Here is a 17390-nt window from a genome sequence, read left to right on the forward strand (position 1 = left end):
GTGCATGCCATCATGTACCCTGCCATTTGGAGCTTTCCCTCAAGCCTGTAAGCCAAAATAAACCTCTTTTGCCCAGAAGTTGCTCTTGGTTGTGTGATTTCTACCAGCAATGTGAACATGGCTGCAACATAGCTTATAGGTAAGAGAAAAGGTTTATCTCTGGCTTAAAGCCTCCAGGAGAAGCACCATCAGTGGCAGAAGAAACTGGCTCACTTCCATATGTACACAGGAGAGAAATAAAAACAATCACTAGCAAGTACCAAAAACCAGAGCTTGAACATCCACAGGTCAAAAACTGCCTCTTAATACACCTTACACCTGGTTTAGAAGATCTACCTCCATCACATACCTTTTCCTCATTCAGTCAATCACAAATACCTCAGGCTATGGAGAAACATGTGTTTATATTCAAACCACCAGAGATGGGATTTTTCTAGGTCCCAGCTATGTGTCATATATAGATGTGTCAGGCAGGGTACTTACCTGGCCTATCTGATGAGAGTGATTACATCTGAAGTACGGTTAGCATTTTGGCCAAGGGGGTAAAAAGGAGTTTGGAGTACCCTGAATATTTCCACTGATACTTTGAGAAAGTTTGAAGTACATTGAACTCCTATTAAAATGACCTTCATGATAATGAAAATCTCCTGCCTGGGTTGCTATAATAAAATTTCCCCTGGCATCCCCAATCTGATATAACCTCTCACTTTTTAGTTATACTTAGAGGAACAGGACAAACATCATCTATCTCACCTTCCTGGGAATAGACATCTAAGCATTAGACTATCTATCTATCAATCAATCTATCTACCTACCTACCTATCTATCCGCCTTTTTTTTTTTTTTTCCAACAACGTGACATGTGTGAAAGTAATGTAAATGGTACTGGATGAGTCAGGTTATAATTTACCATTTATGGATCCACTATTGAGCTTGGTCCTCAGAAAGTTCAAGAGACCAATACTACTGAAAGTATAAACTTGATTCACTAATATTCTATATAGGCTTTTTGTTCCTGTTTTCTTATTTAGATTCATGATAGACAAGATAATTGGTTAGATATCAAAATGTTCATTAAGATCTAACACTCCATCAAGAGAGAAAATATCTCAGCTATATTAAACCTGAAAATAAAACCTCTAATTGTCCTTAATCTCAACTTCTGGAAGTAGATCTACTTGGCATCCCATGTTCCTGGCATACATACAATAAAAAATAATGCCCTCTCCTCAAAAAAGAAAACAATCATCTTTTTTCTGCATAATTAGTAACAAACTGAATATTTCACATAACTGAAGCAACTTGGAACATTTGCCATGAAAAAGAGCTACATTTCTTTGCTGTTATCTTGGAGTACACTTCTAATGTAGAGCTATCAACTGAGAAATATAATTGATATAAAATGTTCATGTTAGAGCTAATTCTTGTGTTTTATAAAAAGGATATCAACTTCTTTAAGTTGTTTCATATTTATTGTCTGTAAATTCACTTTTTAAAAAAATTTATTTATTTATTTATTTATTTATTTATTTATTTATTGGAGAGCATCAGACACAGAGAGAAAGACAGATAGAGGGAGAGAGAGAGAATGGGCGCGCCAGGGCTTCCAGCCTCTGCAAACGAACTCCAGACGCATGCGCCCCCTTGTGCATCTGGCTAACGTGGGACCTGGGGAACTGAGCCTCGAACCGGGGTCCTTAGGCTTCACAGGCAAGCACTTAACCGCTAAGCCATCTCTCCAGCCCTGTAAATTCACTTTATTTGCACACATCTTCGCTCTTTCTTGCTTCTTTATATGGTTGTCATGCAACAAAGAAAATATATAAAATATATAAAATATATAAAAAATAAATTTTCTCTCAAGTTAGTGCACAAGTGCAAGGAGAGATATTATTTTATAGGAAGTGTTAGTGGTTAATCATTAATAGCAGTGAATTTTAAAAGAACAATGAGATAGTAACCACAAATTAAACACACAACAAATATAAATCAACACAAAATATTGTGGAAATACCAGACATCCAATATTGTAATCATTTTACATGGAAGAAAAATTAAGAGAAAAGTAATTTCCTCTTCTTTATCTAATACTACCTTTAAAGGAAACTTGCCATAGCTAAAGGATTAGAATAAATGTTAGATGAGGCATCAATATAACATCTGTGGAGTTTTCAGCTGATCTGTACTCTCATGTGACTCTTTAAAAGTATCATCTTCATTAATTTTTTTAAAACACCTTACTAATGACTTGACTTCCTAAAAATATACTCTTTGTAAAGGCAGCAACCAGTTGCACATTGTTATTTGAACTTAAATTTTGATTAAACACAGTTGAATAAAACTTGAAAAAATCTGTTTTACCCTCATGATAACTGTGGTGGTTTGAATAGATGGCCCCTGATATATTTAGTTTTTCATTAGCTTATAGTTTGTGTCTACAGCCACCTGTCTGGAGGCAATGACACTGGGTGGATCTTAAGGTGTGATAGTGGGTTTAGATATCGATCTAAAGATGTGCAAATTGTACCTAGCTGGAATTCCTGAAGTGTGCTGTACTGTATGGTTTTGGCTTTTGGCTTTTGGCTTGGGCTTCATTCTCTCTGCTTGGTCCTGTGAAAGCATGTCAGCTTCTTCGGCCATTATGGAACTTCCCCTGGATCTGTAAGCTTCAATAAATATCCTTTCCTCCATAACTGTGCCTGGTCTGGAAGTTCATCTCAGCGAAACTGAAGTTGTCTGATACAATAACCATGTCTAAAGTTTTCTGTAGGAACCATGTTAATGACACAGGGTAGCACAACACAAGATAATTCCTCAAACCTCAGGAATTTTGCACAGATCTTACATACCTGTCCATGGCAATTAAAACATCATATTTCATACTGCCAAAGTGACTGATGACTTTCTTTATAAATACAAATCAGTGAATTAAAAACTTACCAAATAGAAGATAGCCAGCTAATATATATTATGAATAGTAGCATTTGCAAGGTCATGATTATCAATGTGATTTTTTGTATTACAAAAATAAAAATCAGGGCTGGAGAGATGGCTTACCAGTTAAGGTACTTGCTACAAAGGCAAAGGACTCAGGATCAATTCCCCAGGACCGACATAAGCCAGATGCAAAAGGTGGTGCATGTGTCTACAGTTTGTTTGTGGTGGCTAGAGGTCCTGGTATGCCCATTCTCTCTCTCTCACTCAAATAAATAGATAATAAAAACTAAAAACAAATTAAAAAATAAAAGCAAAAGTAGTTGTAAGAGGTAATGTCTCACTCATTACCAGGAAGCTTTACCTAATTTTTCAGTGTTAGCAAAACAGTTTTACAAACAGACCTTATTAATTATGAGTATATTTGTACAGTGGTCTCTTCATTAGCTGTATTCAAATAGAAGAAAAATTTAGGAAATAGATTAATATCAAATTGTTCCCTATTTATCAATCTGTCCATTGCAAACCCATAAGTTTTGCATTTGTTTAAAAATTATGGTAGCATTCATTTTAGACAAGTAACCTATATATGAATGACATAATCTGAATGGGAGAAAGCAGACCAGAACTAAGCAGATAGTATTAGACATTAGTTGCATGTAAGATTATATAAATAACTCTATTCCTATTGTATACATGTTACCACCACTGAAATCCCTTTCTCTTATATTCAGATTTATAAAATAGATCAAAATAACCATGATGGCATAGAGTAATATTTAGTGAAATAAATGTCATGAAAACTGAATTTATTATCACCTGGCTTGGTGACACTTAATAAGGTAGTATGCCATTCCAGGATGATTTTTCTTTTATTCCTTATTGATTCTCTCTGTATGTGTCAGTTTTATTCCTCCAATTCCTTACTCCTTCACAACCCACTTCAAAATTAGACTTTCATTCATAACTTATTCAAGAAAACCTTTGTGATGATGTAAAAGTGAGTAGTTCCTTCCTCTGTGCTTTGACCAAAGATATGTTTAAGAGTTCTCTCCTTGGTCACAATTGATACCCACTGAAATAGTTGTACCCATAATAGAATGTTAGTACAATATAAGGCACTAGATAATTGAGCAATATTCTTGTTATAGTCATAAGATTTTGATTTTACATAAGCATTAAAATAAGCATAGCAGGGCTGGAGAGATGGCTTAGCAGTTAAGTGCTTGCCTGTGAAGCCTAAGGACTCTGGTTCGAGGCTCGATTCCCCAGGACCCATGTTAGACCGATGTGCAAGGGGGTGAATGCATCTGAAGTTCACTTGCAGTGGCTGAAGGCCCTGGTGCACCCATTATCTCTTTCTCTCTCTCTCTATCTCTGTGTGTCTCTCTGCCTCTTTCTCTCTCTGTCTGTTGCTCTCAAATAAATAGATAATAAGCATAGCACATGTTTAGTCCAGCACACATGTCTACTTCCTAGCTAACATATATAAAGTATAACAAGTTACATGACTAGGATTGCACTATTTGAGCTTTAGGTTTTTCTTTTCCCTTATGACACTACAGGCATATGCTGAAGGTCAGCTAACTCACCTGGGGAAAGCCCATACCTAATTTATTCCAGCACACCTGCTTGTCTTCTTCTGCTCATATATCCTGTATTCCTGCTGACTACAATTTTACTAATCCTCTGACCTCATAAACACTGCCAGTGGCTAGCATGCGTGAGCAGCATGAAATCAAATGTGCCATGTTGTTTAGCATCTGTTCCTAACTCCCCATGAAGTTTTCTTTGCAGACAGCATAGGACTGTCAGCTCCAATCAACTTGGTGGTGAACTTCAATAAGATGTATTAGGCTTGCTGCAGGATTGCCCTTTATACAATCACATAATAAAACAATTGTGTCTACAATTGAAGGATCTAATCATGATATACTTACATATCAAAAGTAAATTAGACAACATTTTTCCTGTGTTGCATGAGATGAAAACTTGAAATATATCTCTCTGGACAAACAGCTCAATTATTGTGGTTATTTTATATGTCCTTGTTCTCTATGGACTACTTCCCCAAGGCTTTGGAAAAATTAAGCCTTTAACTCCTAAGCCCTTTACCTTCTTCAACACCAACAAGAAAAAAATTTAATTATATTAGTGTCCCTTTTAGAAACACGTTTTAAAATCATGTAATTCATTCAGCTACTGACTGTTTGGGCTTCTTATATTGAATGCTAATTCAAGAAAATTTATTTATAAACTAGGAATGCATAATAGCTGGGCAACAGACAATGAATGGTTTATGCTTTCAAAACATAAAAATTTGAATAATTAAACATCTGTAATCTGCCAAATGCTTAATGTGAAAGATATGAAAATAAATATCTGTATTTCCCACAATACAAAGCCATTAATTTACATATTTTGGTATTGCAGATAGCTATATGAATATTCATTAAAAATCACATGCTCTTATTAAGAAGCATAAGGACAGTATAATAGATTAAAAAAGATATTTTCTTAAGCTGTAAGACAGGAATGCATTGTTTTTCTTTTTCATGAATACCAAATGATCAGTAAGTTAATATATACTCCTTTTTATGTAGGAAGAACTCATAAACCATTCATCAAACAAATAGTAAAACTATTATTTCTTTCTAATTTAAAGTTTTATTGTCTGTTAGAAAGAATCTTAGCTGACCTTCCCTTTTTTCACCATTTTTTAAATTTGTTAATAGATTCCGTTGAACTGATCAAGTATTTTCTCAGGAGCTCAGTTTTCTCATTCACATTTCAGAAATCCTTGAATGTCTGGCCTTCAGCAGCATGTCTTTCATGAGGCAGCATCTGGCTATGTGGCCTTAATAGGTATAGCACTTTCCGGGTGTCCCAGGCTCACTGCAAACTGGGTTCTGTCCTCCCAGTTAGTGTCCTAATTGCACTGTGTATGATTCACTTTTGAATATTTTAATAATAGAATGAATCACACAAATGTGACTAGATAACTTTAAAATTCTGCAAGTTAAACTATGTATTATCAAGATTGTTTTTAATAGTAATAACAAGACTATCAGTTCAATTCACATATGACAGAATCAATTACAAGACCACAAAAGAGAGAGAAGATTTTACTTCATGTGTAGAGATAGAGCACTAGAATTTTGTAGTAGCTGGAAGGTCAGGGGCTTCTCAGAGTCTGGGTCTTCAAATTATGCCACCAGTCAGGAAGAAGATACACAGGAGTGGAATAGAGATTAAAAGGGGGAAGCTGATCAATCTGTCTGGAAATGCTCCTATCTTTTCATTCTACCCTATTCCCAAATGAAGACTTCCCAAACTTACTTAAAAATTTTTATGCAGGGGCTGGAGAGATGGCTTAGTGGTTAAGGGCTTGCCTGTGAAGCCTAAGGACCCCAGTTCGAGGCTCGATTCTCCAGGACCCACATTAGCCAGATGCACAAGGGGGGCACGCGTCTGGAGTTTGTTTGCAGTGGCTGTAAGACCTGGTGTGGGCATTCTCAATCTCACTCTCTCTATCTGCCTCTTTCTCTCTCTGTCACTATCAAATAAATAAATAAAAATGAACAAAAAATTATGCAGAACAAAATTTTATAAGTATTTAATTGAGGGCAAATAGTAATTCCATTAGTCTAATCAATTAATACTATATATGACTAGCAGCAAGATCAAAAAACATGGTAGCTAAGTCAGGCAGGTGGCACACACCTTTAATACCAGCACTTGGGAGGCAGAGATAGAAGGATCACCATGAGTTCAAGGCCACCCTGACACTACATAGTGAATTCCAGGTCAGTCTGGACTACAGTGAGACCCTTCCTCAAAAAAAAAAAAAAAAAAAAAAAAACACATAGTTGCTATTACTATTGGAGCCTCTCAGTAAAATATTACTAGGATCCATAAAATCACCATATCACAAATGAAATTCTGTCTATAAAGCTTGATTTAAAAAAGAAGTGATTTAGTATCATAGACAAATGTGATGGTGTGTTCCTTTTAGTTTTACAAATCTTTCAACATAATGTTTTATTTAAAACTTTCCATATTGAAAATATTATGGAACTTCTTGAATATTAAGTAAGATCCTGACGACCCATATAAGCATGAGAAAAATCAAAAGATTCTTAGATCAAGAACCCATAACCTTAATGCAATTAATTAAAAGATTGTACTCACTTTTAAGAAGAGGTTTTTCATAGTAGACCTTCATGTAAAGCTAACTGGAGTCTTCAAGACATAGTAGGTAGACAAGGGACTTCAGAACCACAAGAGATGATCCACTTATTATCTGAATTGTAGCTGTCCAAACTTGATAAAGTGAAGGACACAAACCCAAAAATGAATCTGGATTTTAAAAGTGTAGTATTCAGGAGGAAGTGTTAGAGACAATAAAAGAACAGACAGTTTTTAAACTGTGAAAGTAAGGGGTATAGAACTCCTCTTCCAAGAAATGATAACTATAGAAATGAAGTAGGAAAAAAAGTTTCAGGAGTTGGAGGTAGAAACTATTGACTGACTCAGAGAAAATCTGCTTGATATATCATATAGTAAAAAACCTGTTGTGTGTGGGTCAGGAAAAGTGTTTATACAATAGTTTATATAATAGTCTAAATGCAAAAGAAAATGAGACAATCTACTTAAACTAAATGAAAAACATCACATGTGTCCTGACTCACTAGCAAGAATGGGAACAATATAATTTTTTTCCTTTCTTAATCTTAACTTACTTGAAATGTTAAATGAGGTTGATTTTCAAATACCTCAATTTCAGTGTATGCTAGTTCCCAATGTAAATAAATGGATTACTTTTCCCTCTATAAATAAACCTACACCACTTCATTTCCAGAATTTTATTTACATATGTACCACACATGCATATTAAATTTCTATATCAACCATACTAAAATTAATTCAAAATGATTCTTGTCGAATTGAAATGTAAAATTCCCCAGAAACTATATATTTGTCTAGCTTTGAGGAGTACACTGAATTATACACCCCTTATTGATGATTACTGATAGTTGAATATTTTATTTGTTCATAAGGTCCTACTATGTAGCATAAACTGGCCTGGAACTCAAGGGCCTGTTACCTCCACCGCCCAAGCAATAGTATTTCTGGTGTGTACCATTATGTCCAGCTTGATGCTGACTTTTACATAAAATCTCATCCTGTTGATATTGATAGTATATTTTATTCCTTTATATGATCATTTTTGGAATTTATGATCAGCAATCACTTTTAACCACATTAATAAGAGGACATCTTTATTCTAAGGATAAATATTAAATTAATTTGAATAGCACTTAGTAAAATTATAGAAAACCAATTTTATGTAATGAGATGGTCATATGACCCTGCATTTTTCAGCTGTCATAGTGAATAAAGCTGAAGGACTAGGTATATCCTGGTAAAAACCCCCAGAAAGAGGCAGACGTGGTGGCACAAGCCTTTAATCCCAGCACTCTGGATGCCCATGGAAGAGGAGCACTATGAGTTCAAAGATAGCATGAGACGACATAGTGAATTCAAGGTCTGCTTGGATGAGAAGAAAACCCGTCCTCAAAAGCAAATCAAACAAACAAATAAAAAAAAAAAAAAAAACTGTGTTTGGCAAAACAGGTCCATGTAAGTCTGCAGCCACCTGCATGTTCAAGGTAGGAGTCTGGAACAGGATTAATGAGAGAGCAGGGGAGTCTAGAGATGCCATTCAAAACTGGCAGTTATGAGGAGCAGAAACGAGTGGAGAAATGCATTGAGAAAGAGGAGCAGATAATGAGAGGTTCACACAGGTGAGGAGAGATGTTTACTAGAGCTCTTTCACACACAGCTGCCCAAACACTTTTGAATTTTTAATGTTAATTTTTAATGTTCGAGATGAGTGACTTTTGCTCCGCATGAAAAGGTTTATAAGGAGAATCACATTTTAGGGTTTGGCACTGTCTTCTCTCATCAGCTTCTTTTCATTTATCCTGTCACTTTTCTATAGCCTATCAATCAGTAATTCTACCAGTTAATAAGTATTAATCATGTAATATACTTGGGAAATTTGCCAGTAAGGGGAAAAAAATCGGATAGGAAGTCTTCCCCACCCCCTTTATACTATTTTTTTCTTAAGATATATCTGACAATTTCATAACTTTCTCTTACTCCAGCCACTCTAACTGAATCCCTTCTTCTTCTCAACTAATTCCCTTGCAAATTAACACTATTTTGAGATTCCATGTCACCTCAATCAAAATCGCTGTCATCATGGTAAGAAATGCTGACAAGGATGTGGAGAAAGAGAAAGCCGTACTCTACTCATTGGTGGGAGAATAAAATTATTCAGCCACCATGGAAATCAATGTGGAGGTTGAAGATTGAAGTAAACTATATGTCCCCTCTATAATCCCTTGTGCATATTCCCAAAGGACTCTATATCCTATAACCAATGCACACATCTATGTTCTATTGTTAAATTTTTTTGTAAGACACTCAATATCTAGAATAGGATACTATTAAATGAAGAACTAGTTATCAAACAAGAGAGGGTATTTTTTTAAATCTACCACTGTTCTACCTTAAAAAGATAGGAGAGCATATGAAGGTGCAAGTGTGTGATTCTGTCTCACCGTGTATTACCACACTGTAAGTATAATGGTAATGTTTTCTCAATGTCCAAATTATACTACAAAACTCTGAATATTTTAGGCTGGCATTAATTATAGCAATTGTAATCTTAAGCATACTTGCTCAGCCATCCAATACTTATGAATGAATATGGATGTGAATAAATATATTTATAGATATGTATATATATTTGTGTGTATATATATATATATATACATATGTATATATATATATATATATATATATATAAATTGTATGTATATATGTATATATATGATAGATGATAGGTAGATAGATGATACATAGATCCATAGATATGTTTTTTGTTTTTATCTTTTTGAAGTACAGTCTTGCTCTTGCCCAGGTTGGAAAAAAAGAAAAAGAAAAAAAACACAAATTTATCTAAGAATTAGCATTCTGGAGCCCGGGTACGGTGGGTTGCAGCCAGGTTCAGGGAGTTGGCTCCCTCTCTCCCAAGTCACACCTGTTCCATGGTGGTGGCGTGGCTGCAAACTGGTGGCGAGAGGAGTGAGGGGAAGCCTAGACTGTCAGGTCTGTGCTGACAGCACTGGACGCCCCCAGGGGGCACGTGGTGCAGGCGTGCACTACTGGTTTCTTGAAAGGAGCATGTCACTGAGATTTTGGCTGTTTTATCCTATATAACTACTATTTTAGTAGCCCACAGGTCATGCTTCCACATTAATAAAACAGATCTGCTGGGTGAGTCTAAAGAAGTCTGAGGAACAGGTATCTGTCATGGAAGAAGACTGTCTGATCTGAGACCTGCCCAGAAGCTGGGGAGTCCTGGGAAACAGCAGACTTTGGAGTTGCTGGACCTGCAGATTCTTGAGCATTTTTGCCCAGAGTTGACAAGACCTAAAAGACATCTGAGCACAGACATTAGCAGCAGCTCTGCCACAATGGAGCATTTGCTCCAGATGATGGAAAGCAGAGCTTGGTGTGCAGGACTGTGAAATTTCTGAGGAAGAAGAGGACATTACCAGGTCTTCTCTACATAAAACAGTGACATCCAAGGATGTGACTGTGGATCTAACAGAGGAGGAATGATACCAAATAAAACCTGCTCAGAGGAACTTGTACCAAGATATGATGCTGGAGAACTACATCAATTTAGTTACAGTGGGCTCTTAAGCCAACAAACCAGATGTGATCTTTAAACTGGAAGGAGAAGAGGAGCCATGGGTGATGGTGTAAGAAGTGTTTTGGAGGCATTCTGCAGAAGTTTGTGAAGTTGGTGAACAATTTACGAAGAAATAGGAAACTTTTGTGAGGAAAGTCAGCCATCTCCAAGAAAACTCTGGTTAAAGATAAAGCCATTGAAGGAAAAAAAAAAAAAAAAGCAAAGATATTTTCTCTGAGCTCAGACAATATTACCTCAAGACAAAACTCTATGAATGTAATTGACTTAATAAAGGTTTGGAACAGAATTTAGACTTATTTAGTTATGAGAAAGACTGCATAAGAGATAAAACTTATGAATGTAATGAGTACAGGAAATCACTTTACCACTGTTCACCTTATGTCATAACTGCCTTTAATTGTAATCAGTGTGGACAAGACTTCAGTCATAAATTTGACTTTATCAGGCATGAGAGAATTCATGCTGGAGAAAAACTTTACATATGTAAAGAAGGTGGAAAAGCTTTTATTCAAATGTCAAGCCTCATTAGACACCAGAGAATTCATACTGGGGAGAAACTTTATGCATGTAAGAATTGTTGGAAAGCTTTCAGTCAAAAATCAAACCTTATTGAACATGAGAGTATTCACACTAGAGAAAAACCCTATGAATGTAAGGAGTGAAGGAAATCCTTCAGCCAGAAACAAAACCTTATTGAGCATGAGAAAATCCACACTGGGGAGAATCCTTTATTTATGTAATGAATGCAGTAGAGCTTTTTTTTTTTTTTTTTTTTTTTTGAATGTCATCTGTTGCTATGCATATGAAAAGCCACACAGGAGCAAAACCTTATACATGTAAGAACTGTGGAAAACTTTCTCTCAATGTTCAGTATTTATTATACAAAGGAGAAGTCATGAGTTGAGAAACCTTATGTACATAGTGAATGTGAAAAAGCTTTTGTTCAAAGTTCATCCCTTCCTGTAAATATGAGAAATCATACTGCTGAAAGACCTTAGGAATGCAATGAATTTGGAAAATTCTTCAGCCAGAAATAAAATCGTATTACAAGTCAGAAAATTCATACTGGAGAGAAACATTATGAATGCAATGAATGTGGGAAAGCTTTTATTCAAATGTCAAACCTCATTAGACATCAGTGAATTCATACTGGTGAGAAACTCTATGTATGTACACTGTGTAGGAAAGCCTTTAGTGAGAAATAAAACCTTATAGAACATGAGAAAATTCATACTAGAGAAAAACCTTATTATTGTAATCAATGTGGAAAAGCCTCAGTCAGAAATAAAATCTCCTCAAACTTGAAAAGATTTATACTGGAGACAAACTATTTAAATGTAATGAATGCAGAAAAGTGTTCTCTTCAGTCTCATCCCTGACTCTTCGTGTGAGAGGTCACACAGGGGAGAAACCCCATGAATGTAGTAAGAGTGGAAAAGCCTTCTCTCAGTGTTCCTTACTTATCATACATATGAGAAGTCATACTGGTGAGAAACCCTTTGAATGCAATGAAAGTGGGAAAGCATTTTCTCAAAGATCATCCTTTTCTATACATAAGAGAGGTCATGCAGGTGAGAAACACTTAGTGTACTAAATAAGACAGGCTTCTTTTATATTTAACCCCTGGTTTACTTGAAATATCTCAATGTAAGCTCAAAGACAATCTTCTTGGAAAAATCATACAGATTTGTTGGAACTCATAAAACTTGAACAGATGGAGATAAATGTCATAAACGTAGACAAACCCAGCATCATAAAATTTTTTGGTTCTTCAAAAATCTCTGTAGATTAAATACAGTTTGAAAAATATCTCACAAGAATTTTCTAGAATATTCATTAAATAACCCTGAAATTCATATGAAATAAAAGTCAATGAAGTCAATGAAGTTCAGGCATGATGGTGCTCAAGTGTAATCTCAGCATTCAGAAGGCAGTTAGGAGGATTGCCACAAGATGAAAGCCAACCTAGTCTGTGTAGATAGTTTCCATCCTGACTGGTCTTGTCTCAAAAAAAAAAAAAAAACAAAACAAAACACCACCATATATATATATATGGATTGTTGAGATAGTTTTGAAAAAGAACAGAGGGGATATCTTCACCAGATACTTCAAAAAATCATAATTTAGGAGATTAGTATTGAGAATAATACTGTTTAGTGTATCATATAAAGTTATATTAATATAAAGTTCATGGCACTGGAGTATTGGGTAGGTAGGTTGTAACTAACATTTATAACTAATAGAGTCTAGAAACTGACCCCTAGATATATGTGAACTTGTGTTCATTAGACTTGAGATCAGAAATAAAAGTCGAATTAGTAGCTCTTTGGTAATATTGACTTAGGGGGAATTAAATTATACACAACAGTGCAACATATAAAGAGTAGTATTCCAAAGTACTTGAACATAAAATTATGAAAAGTCAAACTTGGAAACCACTTGGAGAAAATAAAGGATATAAAGTAGGCATTGCAGTACACACCTTTAATCCCAGCAGTTGAGAGGCAGAGGTAGGAGAACCCCACAGGTTCTAGGCCACGCTGACACTCCATAGTGAATTCTAGGTCAGCCTGGGCTAGAGGGAGACCCTGTCTAGAAAAACCAAAAGAAAAATAAAGAACGAAAATAAAGGATATTGTTAGCCATGATAGTACATGTTGTAACAGCACTTGAGAAGTAGACACAAGAGTTTTAGGACTTTAAGGTCAGTCTAGGCTCAAGAACAGCCTGAGCTGCATGGAACCCTATATTAAAAAAAAAAAAAGAAAAGGAAATACAAGATATAGTCTATATCTATAAAAGGCTATTTTTTAAACAAAATGATTTCTTTTGTTTCTGGATATTTAGCATGTAGAAGCTTATAAATTATACAGAAGAAAGAAAATAAAATTATAAACAACTTAGATATTCTTTGGGAGAGATAATGGATAGCAAAATGTGACATATCCAAATGGTTTGAACAGTATATAGCAGTTAAAAATAAGTTATGTTCAATGCATAACATGGATAATTATCTAAAACTGTGTTGAATGAAAAAAAAATGCAGGTTAATGGTGAAACACTGTATAGTATATCTATGTAAGATGGATTCAATCATTTATGAAGAACAGACTGTTTTATTGAAATACTTATGTCTGTATATAAAACTACCGAAAATGGCTTACAAAGCCCCAGGTCAGTCTTTAGTATTGTTTGTGACAGGAGGTTGAGTTTGAAGGGTCTGTCTGCTCAGAGGCACCTCTAGCTTTACATGTGGAGATTTGTCTTTAAAACATACAATAAACCTCAAAGTGATAGACAATGATATGGATTGTTTTAATATTGTTTTTCTAGTTATTTCTCAGAATAAAAAGGCTGAGGGAAACTTAAGCCAATAAAATAAAATGTTATTATGGAGACAAATGTACTACCAGATGCTAAACAATTTTATCAGAAATGTTCCCAGAGGCCAGGTGTGATAGTGCTTGCCTATAACCCCAGCATTTGGAATGCTGAGGAATTAGTACTTAGAATGGTAGTGATGTGGAAAGGGCAAATGGCTTAGAGGTTAGGGCGCCAGACTCTGAAGCCAAAGAATGGTAGTGCTTACATGAAATATGAAAATAGCATGTCTTATCACTCTGTAGTTTTTTGTTTCACATTTTGCTATTTTAGAAATTTAGACTCATTTTTCAACTGATGTCTTTGATTTAAGTAAATATCATAAATTTGAAAACATCAAAAGGAAAGAACATGTGAATGCAGTATGTGATAGTTAAGGTGTTGTCAACTTGATCTGTTTAGTAATCAACAAAAGTCCCTTTTAGATGGGTCCCTGAGGTTGCTTCCAAGAAGGATTAACAACTGAAGGAAGAAGTCCTTCCCTCAGAGTGAACCTTCCTCCACAGTGGGCAGCCCCTCTCAGATGGGAACTTTATATAAGGAAGCTCTGAGTGAAAAGAGCCCCTTCCTTCCATTTGGCTGCCAGAGCTGCTTGCTGCCTTCCACCAGGGATTGAAGAGCAGCATGGACTGAAGTCTTCATGGCTGATGACCAGGGGCTGGTCAGGAAGCCTCCAGGCCTTCAGTGCCAGATTGGGACTGCTGAGGTATCTGGCCATGTGGACTGAGCATCTACAGGCTTTGATTCTTGGGCCTGCAACTGTTATTGGACTACCATAAGCTAATCCAATAAAGTCCCTTTTTAATATAATTCATTCTATCAGTTCTGTTCCTCTACAGAAGCCTAACATACAGTGCTACAAACTGTGGAAAGTAAACCTCTATACTGTGTGAGGCATTGCATTATGCTGACATCTGTCTTATATATTACAACATAGTACAAACTGTAGGCAACATTTCTGCACTAGAACACCAAATCAAATCAATGCTAGAAAACCTAGGAGAAAAAAAAAAAAAAAGAAGCATCATAAAACATCCATCTCCCTGCAGTGAAATTTGACTTTTGGACTTACCGCACAGTGTAGACATTCTGATTGTAAGTCTATGCTCCCTCAACTTCTTCAAGAAAAGTCTCACAATTCTGGTATTATTTTGACCTAACTATGTATATCCCATATAATAGAGTTGAAATAAATATGTTTAAGCATTTTTATAAGAAAATCTAAATCATGCCATATTACTCATAGGACTAGTGATATTTCAAAATATTTTGTTATTTTTCTCACATAAATTATATCTTTGACCCTTAATATTCAAATTAATCATGTGTGGGCTAAAGGGTGACTTAGTGGTTAAGCACTTGCCTGTGAAGCCTAAGGACCCTGGTTCGAGGGTCGATACCCCAAGACCCATGTTAGTCAGATGCATAAGGGGGAGCACACATATGGAACTTGTTTGCAGTGGCTGGAGGCCCTGGCACACCCATTCTCTCTCTCTCTCTCTCTCTCTCTCTCTCTCTCTATCTCTATCTATCTGTCTATTTGTCTCTTTCTCTCTCTGCCTGCCACATTCAAATAAAGAAAAATGAACAAAAAAATTAAAAATAGATTAATCATGTGTGCTTTCTGGGACTAGTGAAATGTGATAACAGCTATTCATGTCTTATATCACAGCTTAATATACAATAACAATGGTTCAACTTACTGGCCAAGGACATTGACTAAAATAATTTAAGTCTAGTGTAAAGTTACTAGTGTAAAATGTGTTTGTAAAGTAACAGTAACTTTGAATTTTATATGATTTACTTATATTTTTCTAAATTTAAATTTTTAAAAATTTTAAATTCACTTAAATCATATATAATTATGATGCCATTGTTATATGTATATAGATTCATAATATATATGTGTATGGATATAATCAATTTTATTAGTCTTTATTGTTCTTGAGATTATAAGTAGTGTTATATTTTCAAATCATGACATTCACTATGGAGAATTTATTAGTGGGAAAATATTTATTGGTTTAAATATCAATATAAGCCAGGTATGGTGGCACATGCCTTTAATCCCAGTACTCGGGAGGCAGAGGTAGGATGATTGAGTTCAAGGCCATTCTGAGACTATATGGTGAATTGCAGGTCAGCCTGAGCTAGAGTAAGACCCTACCTCAAAAAACCAAACTAAATAAATTAATAAATATTAATATATGCTTACTATTTCTAAATTATAGAAGTCTTAGTTTAAGATGCAACAAATTTTTAAATGTTAGTAATAAAACTTGATCCTTAATATTTTGTACATTTTTGTAGTAGTTTAAATGTATGGTCCCACAGAATTAGATGTTTTATTTAAAAAATGTGATTGTAACTTCAGCCCTAGCTGGCAATCCTTGCTAAAGGTGATGTCATCCTGGGTGCAGAACTTGGAGTCCAGGGTGTGTTTAGAGGAGGATCTGAGTCCCCTATATTTTTTAATCATGAAATGAGTCCTTTCTTCCCATAAACTATGTCTGGTTGGATGTTTGTTTCACCAATGAAGAGCTGACTACAACAGTAGTTTGGTACCAAGAGTGAGGTAGTTGCTGCAATAAATCTGATCATGTGGGTATTGTTTGGCCTTTTGGAACTTGCGTGCTGTAGATACATGGAAAGACTTGATACTTGGGACTGGACAAACCTTACAGAGCAGTAAGCCAAATTTTATGGACTGTTCTGTTAAGAGTTTAAAAATGCTAAATGCAGAGAGAATTGTGACTGGAGGCTTAGATTATGACATTCCAAAGGTTATGATGGAGAGTCTGTAGAGATCTATGTTGAAACTGGGCTACTGGCATAAAGGCTGGCTGCATTCTGCTGTCCATACGCAGAGAGTTTGACCAAGGTTAAACTTAAAAGTAATGGACTGATGTCCTCATCAGAAGGTATAGCACTGAAAGATCTAGGATTTATCACAGGAAAAAGTCCAAACAAATTTAAAGTTACAGACATGGAGACTGGTTTTTGCAATTGGTAAGCAGATTACCACCCTTAAGGGCAAAGCTAACTGCTTTTCATTGGAACAATGGAAAAAAGATCCCTGAGGGTGAGATCCACCCAGAGAAAGCTGAATGAGAAGAAATACACTCTTTTATAAGGGAGTGACTTAAAGGAAAAATTCTAAAAGCTGCTGTTCAAGGTAGAGATTTATTTCCTCCTTGGATTTTCACTTTGGTTTCACGTATTGGTTGTGGAAGCATGAGAAATGCATGGAAGTAGGTCAAGTAGTGCACATGGTACCAGGCAGCTG

At 35.5% G+C, this 17390-nt stretch overlaps 1 protein-coding gene and 1 pseudogene across 1 annotated transcript in view; one reads left to right on the top strand and one right to left on the bottom strand.

Moving 5' to 3' along the window:
- Sgcz (sarcoglycan zeta) overlaps positions 1–17390 on the bottom strand; it is a 1272783-nt gene that overhangs the window by 461923 nt on the left and 793470 nt on the right. The window lies entirely within an intron of this gene.
- Positions 8653–12317, top strand: LOC105943931 (annotated as a pseudogene).

This window comes from Jaculus jaculus, chromosome 1 (genome assembly GCF_020740685.1).
Source record: "Jaculus jaculus isolate mJacJac1 chromosome 1, mJacJac1.mat.Y.cur, whole genome shotgun sequence".
Taxonomy (NCBI): Eukaryota; Metazoa; Chordata; class Mammalia; order Rodentia; family Dipodidae; genus Jaculus; species Jaculus jaculus.